This window comes from Helianthus annuus, chromosome 10 (genome assembly GCF_002127325.2).
Source record: "Helianthus annuus cultivar XRQ/B chromosome 10, HanXRQr2.0-SUNRISE, whole genome shotgun sequence".
In the NCBI taxonomy this organism is placed as follows: Eukaryota; Viridiplantae; Streptophyta; class Magnoliopsida; order Asterales; family Asteraceae; genus Helianthus; species Helianthus annuus.
In genome coordinates this window covers 58013534-58031797 of record NC_035442.2, presented here as the reverse complement: position 1 = coordinate 58031797, position 18264 = coordinate 58013534, and the positions used below count along the sequence as shown (strand labels likewise).

The 18264-nt window shown below is 37.8% G+C and overlaps 2 long non-coding RNA genes across 2 annotated transcripts; both read left to right on the top strand.

The window, feature by feature from the left end:
• Positions 1 to 3853: 3853 nt before the first annotated feature.
• On the top strand, positions 3854 to 6529 carry LOC118483078. The gene is made up of 3 exons (XR_004869552.1): positions 3854 to 4077; positions 5889 to 5955; positions 6490 to 6529. It is a non-coding gene; the product is annotated as an uncharacterized LOC118483078 (long non-coding RNA).
• Positions 6530 to 13746: 7217 nt separating this feature from the next.
• Positions 13747 to 16423, top strand: LOC118483080. The gene is made up of 3 exons (XR_004869553.1): positions 13747 to 13970; positions 15782 to 15848; positions 16384 to 16423. It is a non-coding gene; the product is annotated as an uncharacterized LOC118483080 (long non-coding RNA).
• Positions 16424 to 18264: the final 1841 nt, after the last annotated feature.

Below are 18264 nucleotides of genomic sequence, written 5' to 3'. Positions count from 1 at the left end.
CCCTTCTATGTTGAAGGTATGTAGACAATAGACTCCTCTCTCTGACTGATCGTCTGCTTTGAACGAGAGACATTGGGGTGACCATGTAAGACAATTTATTATTACGGGGGCCCACGTAATAACAACTTGTAGTGCATGGGAATCCTAGTGGGCTCTGCGGGTCAAACCAAGAGATCACTATCCATTCGAAGTTCTTAAGTTGTTCAAATTCTATCTAGTAGAACACTAACCGGAATGGTTACTATAACACTCTACGATACAGGAAGACTACACGTATTGTTTGCACTTAACATTCGATCTATAACACGAGTCGTCTGAGACTAGTCATCGAAAGCAAACAAAACTCGTTAGCCACTCATGGAGGATTTTTCCTCAACATTCTCGAAATTCTTGTACATGGGCTGGTTCTTTGGTGTCTATGACACCTTACCTTATCTTAGTTATCGAAGATGATTACATTAAACTCTGTCGTTTGATATTTGTCTTATTCCAAGGGATACTATGGCATGAGCCAAGCTAGAACCCCTTAATTGTATTATTCGACATCTATGGAAACTATAACAATTTTGTCGAACCTCGTGGAGCTTAAGGGGTATCAATGCATTTGTCACACGGGCTAATGCGGCGAAGGATTTTTCCCACTTTGGACGATTGTGATCCAGGAAGTATGGAATACACGTTGTAAAAAAAGATTGGAGACGACCGCTGGGTTGGTTTCTCCTCCTCAACGAATTACTTCTGTTCCCATTTAGGCATATGGCTAATACACTCAAGAGGTACTATGCATTTTGGAATGCGTTTATTCATGAATATCGTTGTTCAAACATACCTAAGCAATGCTGTCTTGTGGTTTCCATGACCAATCACATTCTTAATTCTTAGGCGCATGGTAGGCTATATCTGTCCAAATAAAAGCCTAGACCCAATGATACTATGTATCGGAAACAACGTGGTGTCGACAAGAAAATCTACGCCTAGAAGAGGGTCAGTTAATCAGCACCCTATTATTAAAGTTGAACTAGAGGTCATATGGAACAATATGAGGTTGTCGAGTCGACACTAGTGATGGTACTGATGGTACCGGTAGTTCAAGTGGTTCAAATCCCGATGGGACGAGAACGAGTGGCAATGCCACACTTGGAGATGCAATCACACCAGATTTTAATCCTAAGGCTTTTCCAGATTATAAGCCGTGAGACCTCATTGATATGGAAGGTGCGGTGAGTTCTATCCGCTAGATAAAGACAAGGAAGTCAGTTAACCTTGCTAATAAATGTACTCCTAAGTAAACGTTTTGGTAAACGAATAGCCTTCTGTTGAATGAGGCGTTAACTTGGTGGAATCTCCAAGTGCAAACTATAGGGAGTAATACAACAAAGAGGTTATTGTGGGAAGAACTCAAGAATCTTATGCGAGAAGAGTATTGCTCCCTAGTGGAAAAATTCCATGTTTGGGAACCGAGCTCTAGAACTTGATCATGATTAGAGCTAATGTTGATAGTTACCCTGACGCCTCTACAATCTGGCAAGGATTGATTGCATATTGGATAACACTCGAATCTGAACGCACTGAGCGCTACATTTGGGGTTTAGCCCTGAGATCCGAATCATGATCACATCATGTCACCCTACCTAGATTTATTTTCAAGTAACTCTCTCAGTTAGTCTCACCAAGGATGTGGTGAGGATGGGGGACTGCCCAAGGAGGGTGTTAAGAGAAAGAGAAATCCCGTGACAAGCAAAGCGAAGGGGTACTGCCATAATCGATGCTCTCATTAAGAAGTATGCTAATAACTTGTCAAAATTCGAAATGAGATAGGTGAAACTTTCATCATGAGGGCACTTGCAAAAGTGACAAGAGTAGCAGTGTGGTGAGACTTGGCACAAAACAGAAACTAATGAGTTAGCTATATTTAAGAATGAACGAGGTGGTTATTACTATGGCAAGGAGGTCACTACGAGCATGGATGGTTAAGGATGAATCAAGCTAGTGAGTAAGCAAGTCTTGGGGTATGCTCTACCTTACAACCATCATGTATCAATTCTTTGGATACCAACGTCGGCTTAACTTAGTGTCTTTAGATACTAAGCATATACACGAATTAGAGTCATGTAGGTCAAACATGTCTTGCTCTATCAAGTTAGCTAATGAGGAATTAGCAAAGTCAAGTGAAGTCATTAAGGGTCACCGATATGTTCCTATCAACCGACCCGTTGCGTCCGTGTTGTTTAACACCGTTGTCGGTATTAGCTTCATCCCCATAAAATTCAAAGTATGCTTGGCCGAGTCAAGTAAACAAGACGTCCTCCCATTCAATAGGATTGACCAATGGTAAATTAGTCAAGTCAGGAAAGACATCAAAGAACGCACACTCGAACTTGGAGCACGAAAATTCAGTAACGACTTTTCACTCATTCAATTAGGTTGTTACGACTTAACTTCTGGCATAGACTGGTTGGCCGACAACCAAGCAGAAGTAGTTGTGCTGCGAAAACTATTATTCTTTTTCCCCCTGTCTGACAAGAGAACATCTTTTGGTGCACGGAGAGAAACACGACACACGGCTGCTGACCAACAACTGTATGAAGGCTCGGAAGAATGTAAGAACAGGATGCATCGCCTTTCTTGTCCATGTGGTCGACAAGAAGGCCGAGTAGCGCAAGGTGGAGGACATCCCTGTGGAAAGGGAATACCCTGAAGTCTTTCCAGAAGACTTGCTGGGACTACCTCCGCAGGGACAAGTCGAATTCAGTATCGATCTTGTGCCAGGAGCTGCACCGGTGGCGAAAGCTTCATATAGACTCACACCCTCGGAGATGCAGGAATTATCTACTCAGCTTCAGGAAATGTTTGAGAAAGGATTCAATATGTGACAACTGCCACTTTACGGTAACTTTTCACACTTAAAATACTCATTTTAGCTACATTTTTAGCTACATTTTTTATTCATTTTGAACATCCGAACTGCTTATTTCGTGACATACACATAGAATACTCAAGGAATACTTACTTAGGATGCATATGACTCATTTTTATTAAGTACATTTGGAACAGTTTAAACAATGCATCGAAACTACTAGAAAAGCACCTAATAAACTAGTATTCTGACGAAAAAGCAGAATCCGCAGAAAATCATCTAAACGACATCTTTAGGACTTAGACGAAAGTCCAACATCTTATATATATTAAACCCTAACCAGGAATACAAGGGTTTGATTTAAATCCTTTCCGAAGTCCGATAACACTAAAAATTGCCCGAAAAGCACTAAAAGCGATGATTTCAACATTTTTCCGCAGAAATTCTGCTGAAATCAGCTTTCTAATATTTTTACGACATGTAAAAATATTATTTGACATATAATTCATGTGAGGATACATTCGGGTAATATCCGAGCCAATAACTACATCAATTCACACATGTTTCGCAACTTAGCGTTCAAATAACATCTAACCGAAACAATTCGAAACAAATGTCCGAACGATATCAAATCTTTTTTTTAATGGTCATCTAGTGTTAATCGGATCATTTTGGTCTAGTAATGATCATTTAACACCCTTTAAACACTTAAACACTTATACTTATAAACTACCTAAAACATCTAACTAAGAACTCTAGCATTTTTACTAAGTAATTCAAGAAGGAAAAGCAAAGGGAACCCCCCCCCCATTCACGGTTGCAACACCCCTTGTGGGCCCCACTTTTCTTTCAACTTGTTACCAATAATATCTAGATATTTACTTCATGTTGCAACTTGATACAAGTGGTGAAATGTGATCATTGTAGCAACTAGTTACCTTCTTTTTCTAACCCTTTCATTCATGCATTTCACCTCCTATCTTCACAGCACCAAAAGCTCCCAACAACACCCCATTTTCGGTCAAGAACACCCCTCCCCCATCTTCATTTTCAAGCCACTTTCATGATGATCAAGATGCATTTTCATGGAACTTAGGAGGATCTAAGACAACCACAAGTTGAAGCAAGCATTTCCATTCATCTAAGAGCTTTCAACCATCAAATCTTCATCTTCTTTGCTTCTTATTTTCACCTAGATCATCCCTAGCCAAGAGCTAGAAGTGAGACTTCTAAATCCTTTATTTTCATACTTGTTTATGTATTTATTGTTAAAGAACAACTTATAACTAAAACAACAATACAAAACAAGATGAAAATATAAAGAAGCAAAATAATAATCATGATATAAAAGTGTGTTTATGTTGTGAGTTAAAGATGATTACTTGCATATTTGATCTAGTTTTGATGATTAGCATAAAAATAACTTGTTAGATGATGTTTAAAAACATAATCTAACAAGTGTACATGAAAATGTTTAAGGGTTTTGTTAAACATAAATGTTTAGATGGAGGATCATGATCTTTGATTTTGTTAAAGTATATAAGGTTGTTAACAAAAAAAATAATGCTTTTACAAGTTATAAAAAGAAAACATACAAGATGGGTTTTTATGAAAAGCTTGTTAAAACTAGAAGTAAAATATGATTTTTGGACTAGTAAACATATGTAAAGATCATACCAAAACCCTACATGATTACGAGTTCATCTTGATAAGTTATGTTATAAATCTCATATGTTTTTATTAAGAAAAATATGAGAAGATTAGTGGTGATTTTATAAGAAAAAGATGTGTTTTTATTAAACATGGCAAAGTCCATATTTCTAATAAAATATGGCCAAGTTTTTCTTAAAAATCGTAAGTTACAAAAACTATTATTTTTGACAAAATCTTTATTAGATTAAAAAGATTTCAAAGAATAGTTTTTATAAAATCAAAGTTTGATATAAATATATATTTTTGAGAAAATATATATTTAGTTAACTTAACAACTTATGTGCTATGTGTCATTTGTTTGTATTAGTTATATTTATGATAACTAGGAACTTGAATACAATGATACAAATGAACACAATGTACATTTCGACTAAAGTCTTACAAGACTACATTTAAATACATCTTATAAACACCTTACGGACATTCCGAGCTTTCAAACACAACTTATGGTCAAAACGGACGACGGGCGAATCTATGAACATCTCGCCATTCCGAGGAAGTTACTACGACGTTTAGGCGATCTTTCGACACGAATACATACACATCACCGAAAACAATATCCGAATGTTTTGAAACTTATAAAAACTATTGTGTATTCTTTTAACTAAAAAGCCTATACTTAGTAATTTTTATAAAAATGAAAGAATATATTTTTAACAAATGGGCTTCTCTTATAACAAATGGGCTATTTTTACAAATGGGCTTATCATCCTAAATGGGCTTAACATAAATACATGGGCTAAGCCCAATACCAAAACTTATGGGCTAAGCCCAATACCCAACATATGGGCCAAGGCCCAACAACATAAAGCCCAATAACATTTGGGCCCAACACTATTGAGGCCCAACACTATTTAGGCCCAACACTATTGAGGCCCAACACTATTTAAGCCCAACACTATTGAGGCCCAACACTATTTAGGCCCAACACTATTTAGGCCCAACACTATAGAGGCCCAACACTATTTAGGCCCAACACTATTTAGGCCCAACACTATTGAAGCCCAACACTATTTTGGCCCAACAACATGAATTCTTGGGCTAAGCCCAATGACATATAAATTGGTAAAAATACAATTATACAATTTATTCATACAAGACATGAAATCCAGAGGACAAGACCCGATGATACAACTCACGAGATACAAGAATATATATTTGGCGAAATATATACACTAAACAGTTATCAATTAATACATCTAAGACACAGTTCAATGAATAACAAAGACATACAATTCTTAACACATATTCAAGATAAAAGACTTGTACTCAAGTCATTACAAGACCGAAGTGTCTAACAAATATAGAACGTTTGTAGGTGGTGATACTATTCAGGACGACCGTACGTCAGATCACAGTTACTTACCATTCACGGACGCAATTCTGTGAGTTCATGTCCCCTATTCATTTAAATGTTTTACAACTTTACAACTATCGGGGAAAATACATGTTCAACGTATGTTAAAGTTAGGGAATGAAACACCTTAGATCATGTGCGAATTAGGGTTATACATCTAAGCATCATTAATCCAGTTTAGACCTAGGTACAAGTGGTTAGATCTAATGGGTTTTGGAGAGCCCCACTCTTGGTCGTGGACCCATACGGAAGAGTGCTTTTGTGTCCCAGTCGATAGGAATCGGCATAAAATCGTCTAGGGTTGGATTGCTTCCTTTTTTGTCACACATATTAATGTCCTCGCGAAACATTAATGATCAACGATTTCATTGACGCTTTACATACTACATCATTACATACAGATACATTTTATACAACTCACATTTTATGGATACATTTTATACAACTCACATTTTATGGATACATTTTATACAACTCACATTTTACAGATACATCTTATCCAACTAAACTGCATGAACTCGCCAACTTTTGTTGATGTTTTCAAACTTAACATGTATTTCAGGGAATTAGTGGACCATGCAGACATTTCAGTCAAGGAAAGCAAGTATCAAGACTCCATGCCACCATTTAAAGGGTTTGCCCGTTATATACCGCCTCTTTGCGGTGATATAGTGGTCAAAGCCTTGACATTTTAAGACTTACATTTCGAAGTATAAAACAATGACAACTTATTTTCATTTGATGGTTTGTAACCAATACATTTAACTTATTTGCGTTCTTTTGAAACGATTATGACAATGGCATTGGAGCTTGTTTTTATTCATTTAGTATGTTCACTTATATTGTTATGCAATGAGAACTGATCAGATCACACCTCGCGCTTCCGCTACGAGCGGGTGTGACAGGTTGGTATCAGAGCATCGATTGTAGTGAACCAGGATTCTTTCTCGAGTCTAAGTCTACAATCACTAGGGACCTCTCACGAAAACCTCTTGTTCATGTTGAACAAATTACAAATAAAATTGGACAGGTTAAAAGGTTTTCATTGCATAAACATTTTTCATGGTCCACTACAACAAAAATTCACTTCACATAAATCAAGCGAGGACATTTCCATGGGTGAAGTCTATGAGAAGTAGACACATTACATTAACAGACTATGTGCCTACAACGCATTACATTATCATTTTACGCATTATAAACAGTTTACAAGTTCAGCTTATACAAGATAGAAATCCTTGTTAGATAGGATTTTATATGATTCATTTATATATGTGTTGTACGAAATACTTTGGCAAGAACGAAATGCCTTCAACTTCGAATTCCAATGTCATCCTTGACACACATAACATGGTTAAGACACGACATCTTTTACACAAGACAAAATACTCTATTTCAAAACATAACATACTTTATACAATACATCTTCTATGAGAATATCGACCTCACGTCTACTGCAGAGCTTATGGCGAATGTGGTCCCTAAGTGACGCCATAAAGCATTGATCCCGTAGAAGATGGCTGCTTTCTCACGGATGCTGAGAAGCCTGACTTTAGTAGTGATGATGAGGCGGAGGTGGCAGCCTTGGACAATAACTCCATTAGTGGGACGAGGTACCTGTGGATCATACAAATCATGATTGACAACACTCTTGTCCAGTCCAGGAAGATGAAGTACACATCTTGAAGGCGCCCTTCCAGTTGTTATCTTTACAAATTCTCTCTATTTTTATTTCATTTAACGCCGTGCCTTTCCACGAGAAATGTCAACGGACGTTGACACGTGAACTATCACGAAGGTCCCTTCTATGTTGATGGTATATATAGACAATAGTGTCCTCTCTCTGACTGGTCGTCTGTCTTGAACGAGAGAATGCTAGGGTGACCATGCAAGGCAATTTATTATTACGGGGGCCCACGTAATAACAACTTGTAGTGCATGGAAATCCTGGTGGACTCTACGGGCAATACTAGTGATCACTATCCATTCAAAATTCTTAAGTTGTTTAAGTTTAAATCCATTAGAACACTATCCGACATGGTTACTATAACACCCTACAATACAATACAGGAAGACGATACGTATTGTTCGCACCTAACATTCGATCTACAACACGAGTTTTTCGAGACTAGTCATCTAAACAAACAAAACTTGTTAACCACTCATGGAGGATCTTTCCTCAACATTCTAGAATTCTTGTACATGAGTTGGTTCCTTGGTGTCTATGACACCTTATCTTATTTACTGGAAATGAATACAATAAATTCCGTCATTTGACATTTGTCTTATCCAAGGGATAATATGGCATGAGCCATGCTACAACTCCCTAATTGCATTCTATTCGACATCTATGAAGATCTTAATGATCTTGTTGGAGCTCGTGAAGCTCAACCACTATTACAATATTCGTCACATGGACAACTAATATAGGGACGGAGGCCACTGTTTGGTTTCCCCTCCTCAACAGATTATTTCGTTTTCCACTTAAACATATGACGAATACACGCAAGAGGCTCTACGCATATTGGTTGCGGTTATCCACATTATCATTTATTCAAACATGTATGAACAATACGATCTTGAGGATTTTATGACCAATTTCCTTCTTCATTCTTGGACACATGATAGACTATATTTATCCAAAATATATGTCTAGATTCTTTTAATGTTGTATATTAAAAAGATCATGGCGCCAGGAGGATGGTCTATACCCAAAAAAAGGGTTAACTAATCAACATCTCACAGTCAAACTAAAGTTCTTATGGAACAACACAAGGGTGCAGAAATTGCACAACATGAGGTCAATCGAGACGACACTAGTGACGATACTGGTGGTACTGGTAGTTCAAGTGGTTCAAATCTTGATGGATCGGGAATGAGTAGCAATGCCACTCCTGAAGATGCGATCACACAAGGCCTTAATTTTAAGACTTTCTCCGGACTGTAACCCGCAAGACCTCGTTAATACGAGAGGTGCGGTAGGTTCGGTCTGCCAAATAAAGACAATGAAGTCAGTTAGTCATGCTAGGAAATGTATTCCTGAGTAGACAATTAGATAAATAGAGAAAGTCTCCTGCTGAACGCGGCCTTAACTTGGAGGAACCCCCATGTACAAAAGCTAGGAAGGGATACAGTGAAGAGTTTATCGGGGGAAGAACTCAAGGATCTTATACGAGAAGAGTATTGCTCGCTGATTTAAATTCAAAGGTTGGAAAAAAAAAATTCTTGAACTCGATCATGATTAGAGCCAATGTTGTTTGTTACACTCGAGGCTTTCACGATATCTCAAGGGTTGTTTCCATACAATGTAACACCCAAATTCAAACGCATTACGCGTTACATATGGGATTTAGCCCCGGAGATTCGAGGCATGACCGCATCATCCCACCCTACCTCAATCACTCAAATAGTAGTTACTCGACACGTTTCCAATCAACCAACATTTCACATCCATGTTATTTGATACCGGTGCCAATTTTAGCTCCATATCAATATTTCACATACATGAGTTTCATGGCTAGGGACGAGATTGTCCTAGCTACAATTAGGGATTCGGTTATCCTACATCTAAACATATGGTTGGGTTATCCAACATCTAAACATATGGTTGGGTTATCCAACATCTAAACATATGGTTGGATTATCCAACATCTAAACATATGGATTGGGTTATCCTACATTTAAACATAGGGTTCCTAAAAATATAGAGTGAAGTCCTCTCCTCACAGAATTCCAAATGTACTTGGCCTAGAGCCAAGTAAGCTAGACGTCTCCTCATTCTATAGAATCGATATACGGTAAACTAGTCGAGTCAGGGAAAGTTGTTAGAGGATGTTCCTTGGAACTTGGCGAGCGAAGACTCAGTATTGATCTCTTACCGTTGAGTTAGGTAGTTTCGATGTAGTGGTTAGCATAGATTGGTTATCCGATAACCAAGCCAAAGTTTTTTTTGTCATGAAAAGGTCATTCGCCTACCACTACTGAACAAAGGGACACTTATTAATCATGGAGAGAATCACGATACACCATTGTGGATTAACCAATTGCATGAAGGCAAAGAAGTGCTTACAGAAAGGTTGTGTTGCCTTTCTGGCACATGTTGTCGACAAGAAGGCCGTTGGGCCGAAGTTGACAGATAATCCAGTGGTAAAAGGGTTTCCCGAAGTCTTTCCTGAAGACTTGCCGGGACTATAACCATATCGACAAGTCGAGTTACATATCGACTTGGTATCGTGAACCGCACCCATAGCCAAATCCCCATATCGATTAGCACCTTCTGAACCTTGTAGTTGACCGAACAAGGATATTGTGAATTCATAACCCCCACTCTTTACCAATATACATCTTTATAAAGGTTTTGGGGGTGGAAAGACATACAAGTTTGCAAAAGTGCACAACATTTCGATGAATGGAAATGCATATTTCTAAACCATGTTGCAAATGAATTTCCAACTAACTCAAATGGTTTATTAAAGGTTCAAGCTTCTACTCTAAGATAGACTTACGATCGGAGTATCATCAGTTACGAATTCAAGAGGAAAGCACACCGAAAGCGGCTTTTAAAAACTCGTTATGGTTATTACGAGTTTCTCATTATGATTTTGGTTTAACGAACGCACTAGCGGTCTTCATGGATTTAATGAACCACGTGTGCAAGTCGTATCTCGACAAATTCGACATAGTGTTCATTGATGACATTTTGATATACTTGCGATCAGCAGCTGAGCATGGCAACATTTGAGGACCATTTTAGAACTACTCAAGAAGGAGACACAAATGTGAGTTTTGGATCCGTGAAGTACAATTTCTCGGGCAGATAGTGAACAAGAAAGGCATTCAAGTAGACACCTCCAAGATCGAAGCAATTAAGAACTGGGGAGCGCCCAAGACTCCAACTGAAGTCCGATAATTCTTGGGATTAGCAGGGTACTATCGGAGATTTATAGAGAATTTTTCTAAAGTTTTCTCAACCGCTAACCTCCCTCACCTAAATCGAGAAACAAGAAGAATCATGTCAACTTCTCAAGGATAAGTTGGGCGATGCACCAATCTTATCACTACCCGATGGTACCGATGACTTCGTAGTTTACTGTGATGCTTCGCATCAAGGATTGGGTTGCGTACTTATGCAACGGGATAAAGTTATCGCGTACGCATCACGTCAACTGAAAGTTCATGAAAATAACTATACCACTCACGACCTCGAGTTAGGTACGGTGGTATTCGCTTTCAAAATATGACGACATTATTTATATGGTACTCAATGCATTATTTTTCACGGATCATAAAAATCTTCAACACATATTCAACCAAAGAGAATTAAATATGCGTCAACGATATTGGGTTGAATTGTTGAACGACTACGATTGTGAAATAAAGTACCATCCGGGCAAGGCAAACGTTGTAGCTGACGCCTTGCGCCGCAAGGAGCGAGTTAGAACACTGAGAGTTCAAGCATTAGAGAAGATGATTCACAAGCGCTCAAGGAAGAGCATATTCAAGCAGAAACACTTCAAGGCATGAAGGAACAATTAGTGCCGAAAGAAGATGGAACTTTATACCTTATGGGTCGAAATTGGGTTCCATTCTTTGGCAGCCTTCGAGATGATATGTTGAGGAAGCACATAGGCCTAAGTATTGAAAGAATACTATTGGTGGTCTAACCTCAAAAGTGATATCGCGACTTATGTCGGAGAATGCTTGACTTGCGCGAAAGTCAAAGTCGAATAGCAAAATCCCTCAGACTTGTTACAACAACCCGACATTCCTGTTTGGTAATGGGAACAAATATCGATGGACTTCATTACGAAGTTATCCAGGACTTCATGCAGTCATGACATGATTGAGTAATCATCGATAGACTTTGTATCTCAAGGAAATAGTGGCTCGTCATAGAGTGCCTATTTCAATCATCTCAGACCGAGACGATCGCTTTGTGTCAAGAATTTGGAAGTCATTCCAACAGGCCTTTGGATCTCATTTAAATCTAAGTACGACTTTTCATCCACAAACTGACGGCCAGAGTGAACGGACAATCCAAACACTCGAAGATATGCTTCGTGCGTGTGTTATGGATTTGGGCGGCAATTGGGATACTAATTTTCCTTTGGTTGAGTTTTCCTACAACAACAGCTACCATACAAGTATACAAGCTGCACCGTTTGAAGCTCTCTATGGTCGAAAGTGTCGCTCTCCGCTATGTTGGGCGGAAGCGGGCGATAAACAACTAATCAGACCGGATTTAGTCCAAAAGACTACGGATAAAATCTTTAGATCAGAGACAGTATCAAGGCGGCTCGCGATCGATAAAAGAGCTACGCAGACAGGAGACGGAAGCCATTATCTTTCGAGGTCGGAGATAAGGCCTTTTTGAAAGTCTCACCTTGGAAGGGCGTAGCAAGTTTCGGCAAATGTGGAAAGCTTAACCCCCGTTATGTAGGACCCTTTGAAATCTTAGAAAAGATTGGCACCGTTTCCTACAAACTGAAGTTACTAGAAGAACTAAGTAGTGTACACGACATATTTCATGTGTCGAATCTTAAGAAGAGTCCAACACAAGAAACGGTTATCATCCCGGCGGATGAAGTTCACATTGATGACAAACTCCAATTCATAAAGCACCTGTTAAGGTCATGGACCGGGAGGTCCAGAAAATACGAAGGAGTCGTAACATATTAGTTAAAAATTCGTTGGAACTCTCGACACGGACCCGTATATATTTGGGAACGTACAGATCAAATCAAAACCAAAATACCCCTGCCTGTTCGAGAATACTCCTGCAAAGGACGACTCAGCTTGAATTTCGGGACGAAATTCTTAATAACAGGGGGAGAATGTGACAACTGCCACTTTACGGTAACTTTTCACACTTAAAATACTCATTTTAGCTACATTTTTAGCTACATTTTTTATTCATTTTGAACATCCGAACTGCTTATTTCATGACATACACATAGAATACTCAAGGAATACTTACTTAGGATGCATATGACTCATTTTTATTAAGTACATTTGGAACAGTTTAAACAATGCATCGAAACTACTAGAAAAGCACCTAATAAACTAGTATTCTGACGAAAAAGCAGAATCCGCAGAAAATCATCTAAACGACATCTTTAGGACTTAGACGAAAGTCCAACATCTTATATATATTAAACCCTAACCAGGAATACAAGGGTTTGATTTAAATCCTTTCCGAAGTCCGATAACACTAAAAATTGCCCGAAAAGCACTAAAAGCGATGATTTCAACATTTTTTCCGCAGAAATTCTGCTGAAATCAGCTTTCTAATATTTTTACGACATGTAAAAATATTATTTGACATATAATTCATGTGAGGATACATTCGGGTAATATCCGAGCCAATAACTACATCAATTCACACATGTTTCGCAACTTAGCGTTCAAATAACATCTAACCGAAACAATTCGAAACAAATGTCCGAACGATATCAAATCTTTTTTTTAATGGTCATCTAGTGTTAATCAGATCATTTTGGTCTAGTAATGATCATTTAACACCCTTTAAACACTTAAACACTTATACTTATAAACTACCTAAAACATCTAACTAAGAACTCTAGCATTTTTACTAAGTAATTCAAGAAGGAAAAGCAAAGGGAACCCCCCCCCATTCACGGTTGCAACACCCCTTGTGGGCCCCACTTTTCTTTCAACTTGTTACCAATAATATCTAGATATTTACTTCATGTTGCAACTTGATACAAGTGGTGAAATGTGATCATTGTAGCAACTAGTTACCTTCTTTTTCTAACCCTTTCATTCATGCATTTCACCTCCTATCTTCACAGCACCAAAAGCTCCCAACAACACCCCATTTTCGGTCAAGAACACCCCTCCCCCATCTTCATTTTCAAGCCACTTTCATGATGATCAAGATGCATTTTCATGGAACTTAGGAGGATCTAAGACAACCACAAGTTGAAGCAAGCATTTCCATTCATCTAAGAGCTTTCAACCATCAAATCTTCATCTTCTTTGCTTCTTATTTTCACCTAGATCATCCCTAGCCAAGAGCTAGAAGTGAGACTTCTAAATCCTTTATTTTCATACTTGTTTATGTATTTATTGTTAAAGAACAACTTATAACTAAAACAACAATACAAAACAAGATGAAAATATAAAGAAGCAAAATAATAATCATGATATAAAAGTGTGTTTATGTTGTGAGTTAAAGATGATTACTTGCATATTTGATCTAGTTTTGATGATTAGCATAAAAATAACTTGTTAGATGATGTTTAAAAACATAATCTAACAAGTGTACATGAAAATGTTTAAGGGTTTTGTTAAACATAAATGTTTAGATGGAGGATCATGATCTTTGATTTTGTTAAAGTATATAAGGTTGTTAACAAAAAAAATAATGCTTTTACAAGTTATAAAAAGAAAACATACAAGATGGGTTTTTATGAAAAGCTTGTTAAAACTAGAAGTAAAATATGATTTTTGGACTAGTAAACATATGTAAAGATCATACCAAAACCCTACATGATTACGAGTTCATCTTGATAAGTTATGTTATAAATCTCATATGTTTTTATTAAGAAAAATATGAGAAGATTAGTGGTGATTTTATAAGAAAAAGATGTGTTTTTATTAAACATGGCAAAGTCCATATTTCTAATAAAATATGGCCAAGTTTTTCTTAAAAATCGTAAGTTACAAAAACTATTATTTTTGACAAAATCTTTATTAGATTAAAAAGATTTCAAAGAATAGTTTTTATAAAAGCAAAGTTTGATATAAATATATATTTTTGAGAAAATATATATTTAGTTAACTTAACAACTTATGTGCTATGTGTCATTTGTTTGTATTAGTTATATTTATGATAACTAGGAACTTGAATACAATGATACAAATGAACACAATGTACATTTCGACTAAAGTCTTACAAGACTACATTTAAATACATCTTATAAACACCTTACGGACATTCCGAGCTTTCAAACACAACTTATGGTCAAAACGGACGACGGGCGAATCTATGAACATCTCGCCATTCCGAGGAAGTTACTACGACGTTTAGGCGATCTTTCGACACGAATACATACACATCACCGAAAACAATATCCGAATGTTTTGAAACTTATAAAAACTATTGTGTATTCTTTTAACTAAAAAGCCTATACTTAGTAATTTTTATAAAAATGAAAGAATATATTTTTAACAAATGGGCTTCTCTTATAACAAATGGGCTATTTTTACAAATGGGCTTATCATCCTAAATGGGCTTAACATAAATACATGGGCTAAGCCCAATACCAAAACTTATGGGCTAAGCCCAATACCCAACATATGGGCCAAGGCCCAACAACATAAAGCCCAATAACATTTGGGCCCAACACTATTGAGGCCCAACACTATTTAGGCCCAACACTATTGAGGCCCAACACTATTTAAGCCCAACACTATTGAGGCCCAACACTATTTAGGCCCAACACTATTTAGGCCCAACACTATAGAGGCCCAACACTATTTAGGCCCAACACTATTTAGGCCCAACACTATTGAAGCCCAACACTATTTTGGCCCAACAACATGAATTCTTGGGCTAAGCCCAATGACATATAAATTGGTAAAAATACAATTATACAATTTATTCATACAAGACATGAAATCCAGAGGACAAGACCCGATGATACAACTCACGAGATACAAGAATATATATTTGGCGAAATATATACACTAAACAGTTATCAATTAATACATCTAAGACACAGTTCAATGAATAACAAAGACATACAATTCTTAACACATATTCAAGATAAAAGACTTGTACTCAAGTCATTACAAGACCGAAGTGTCTAACAAATATAGAACGTTTGTAGGTGGTGATACTATTCAGGACGACCGTACGTCAGATCACAGTTACTTACCATTCACGGACGCAATTCTGTGAGTTCTTGTCCCCTATTCATTTAAATGTTTTACAACTTTACAACTATCGGGGAAAATACATGTTCAACGTATGTTAAAGTTAGGGAATGAAACACCTTAGATCATGTGCGAATTAGGGTTATACATCTAAGCACCATTAATCCAGTTTGGACCTAGGTACAAGTGGTTAGATCTAATGGGTTTTGGCGAGCCCCACTCTTGGTCGTGGACCCATACGGAAGAGTGCTTTTGTGTCCCAGTCGATAGGAATCGGCATAAAATCGTCTAGGGTTGGATTGCTTCCTTTTTCGTCACACATATTAATGTCCTCGCGAAACATTAATGATCAACGATTTCATTGACGCTTTACATACTACATCATTACATACAGATACATTTTATACAACTCACATTTTATGGATACATTTTATACAACTCACATTTTATGGATACATTTTATACAACTCACATTTTTACAGATACATCTTATCCAACTAAACTGCATGAACTCGCCAACTTTTGTTGATGTTTTCAAACATAACATGTATTTCAGGGAATTAGTGGACCATGCAGACATTTCAGTCAAGGAAAGCAAGTATCAAGACTCCATGCCACCATTTAAAGGGTTTGCCCGTTATATACCGCCTCTTTGCGGTGATATAGTGGTCAAAGCCTTGACATTTTAAGACTTACATTTCGAAGTATAAAACAATGACAACTTATTTTCATTTGATGGTTTGTAACCAATACATTTAACTTATTTGCGTTCTTTTGAAACGATTATGACAATGGCATTGGAGCTTGTTTTTATTCATTTAGTATGTTCACTTATATTGTTATGCAATGAGAACTGATCAGATCACACCTCGCGCTTCCGCTACGAGCGGGTGTGACACAATAGACCGAGTTTCTCACCTTGGGGAGCTCCGGTGCTACTTGTCAAGAAGAAGGACGGAACCTTTCGAATGTACATCGATTACAGAGAACTAAACAAGCTAACTATCAAAAATCGGTATCCTTTATCGAGGATCGACGATTTGTTCGATCAGTTGCAAGGTTCCAGCTTCTATTCCAAGATCGACCTAAGATCCGGATACCATCAGTTGAGGATACAAGAGGAAAGCATTCCTAAAACAACGTTTAGGACTCGTTATGGGCATTACGAGTTCCTTGTTATGCCTTTCGGCTTAACAAACGCCACCGCCGTATTCATGGATTTGATGAACCGAGTATGTAAGCCATATCTCGACAAGTTCGTGATCGTATTCATTGATGACATTTTGATATACTCACGGACAGAGGCGGAACACGAACAACACTTGAGAACTATTTTGGAGTTGCTTAAGAAAGAACAATTGTATGCAAAGTTCTCAAAATGCGAATTTTGGATTCGCGAGGTGCAATTTCTTGGTCATGTGGTGAACGAGAACGGAATACCTGTTAACCCAGCTAAGATAGAAGCCATAAAGAACTGGAACACTCCAAAAACCCCAACAGAAGTAAGACAATTTATGGGTTTAGCGGGATACTATCAAAGATTCATTGAGAATTTTTCTAAAATTTCTCATCCGCTAACCTCACTCACTCAAAAGGATAAAAAGTTCGATTGGGGTGAAAAACAAGAAATGGCATTCCAAACACTCAAGGATAAACTATGTCAAGAGCCAATCTTATCACTCCCGGACAGTACCGATGACTTTGTGGTGTATTGTGATGCATCGCACCAAGGCTTGGGTTGTGTGTTAATGCAACGTGAGAAAGTCATCGCGTACGCGTCACGACAGTTAAAAGTCCATGAAAAGAATTATACCACTCACGACCTAGAGTTGGGCGCAGTGGTATTCGCTTTAAAGATGTGGCGTCACTATCTTCATGGTACTAAGTGTAACATATTCACCGATCATAAGAGTATTCAACATATATTCAATCAAAAGGAATTAAACATGCCCCAGCGTCATTGGGTAGGACTGTCAATGACTATGACTGTGAAATCAAGTACCCTCCGGGCAAGGCAAACGGTGTGGCGGATGCTTTAAGCCGGAAGGAACGAGTCAAAACATTATGGGTACGAACTTTAGAAATGACAACTCAGACGAACTTTGTGGTTCGAGTGCACGATGCACAATAAGAAACCCTAAATCCGGAGAACATCCAAGCGGAATCCTTGCGGGGATTGGAAAAACAAATGGAAATGAACAAATATGACACTTTATATTTGATGGAAAGGATCTAGATTCCATACTTTGGTGGTCTATGAGACTCGGTGCTGGACGAAGCACACAAGTCGAAATATTCAACACATCCGGGATCCGATAAGATGTATAAAGGCTTAAAAGAACACTGTTATTGGCCTAATCTCAAGGGAGACATTGCGACCTACGTTGGGAATTGCCTAACTTGTGCAAAGGTCAAGGCAGAATATCAAAAGCCATCT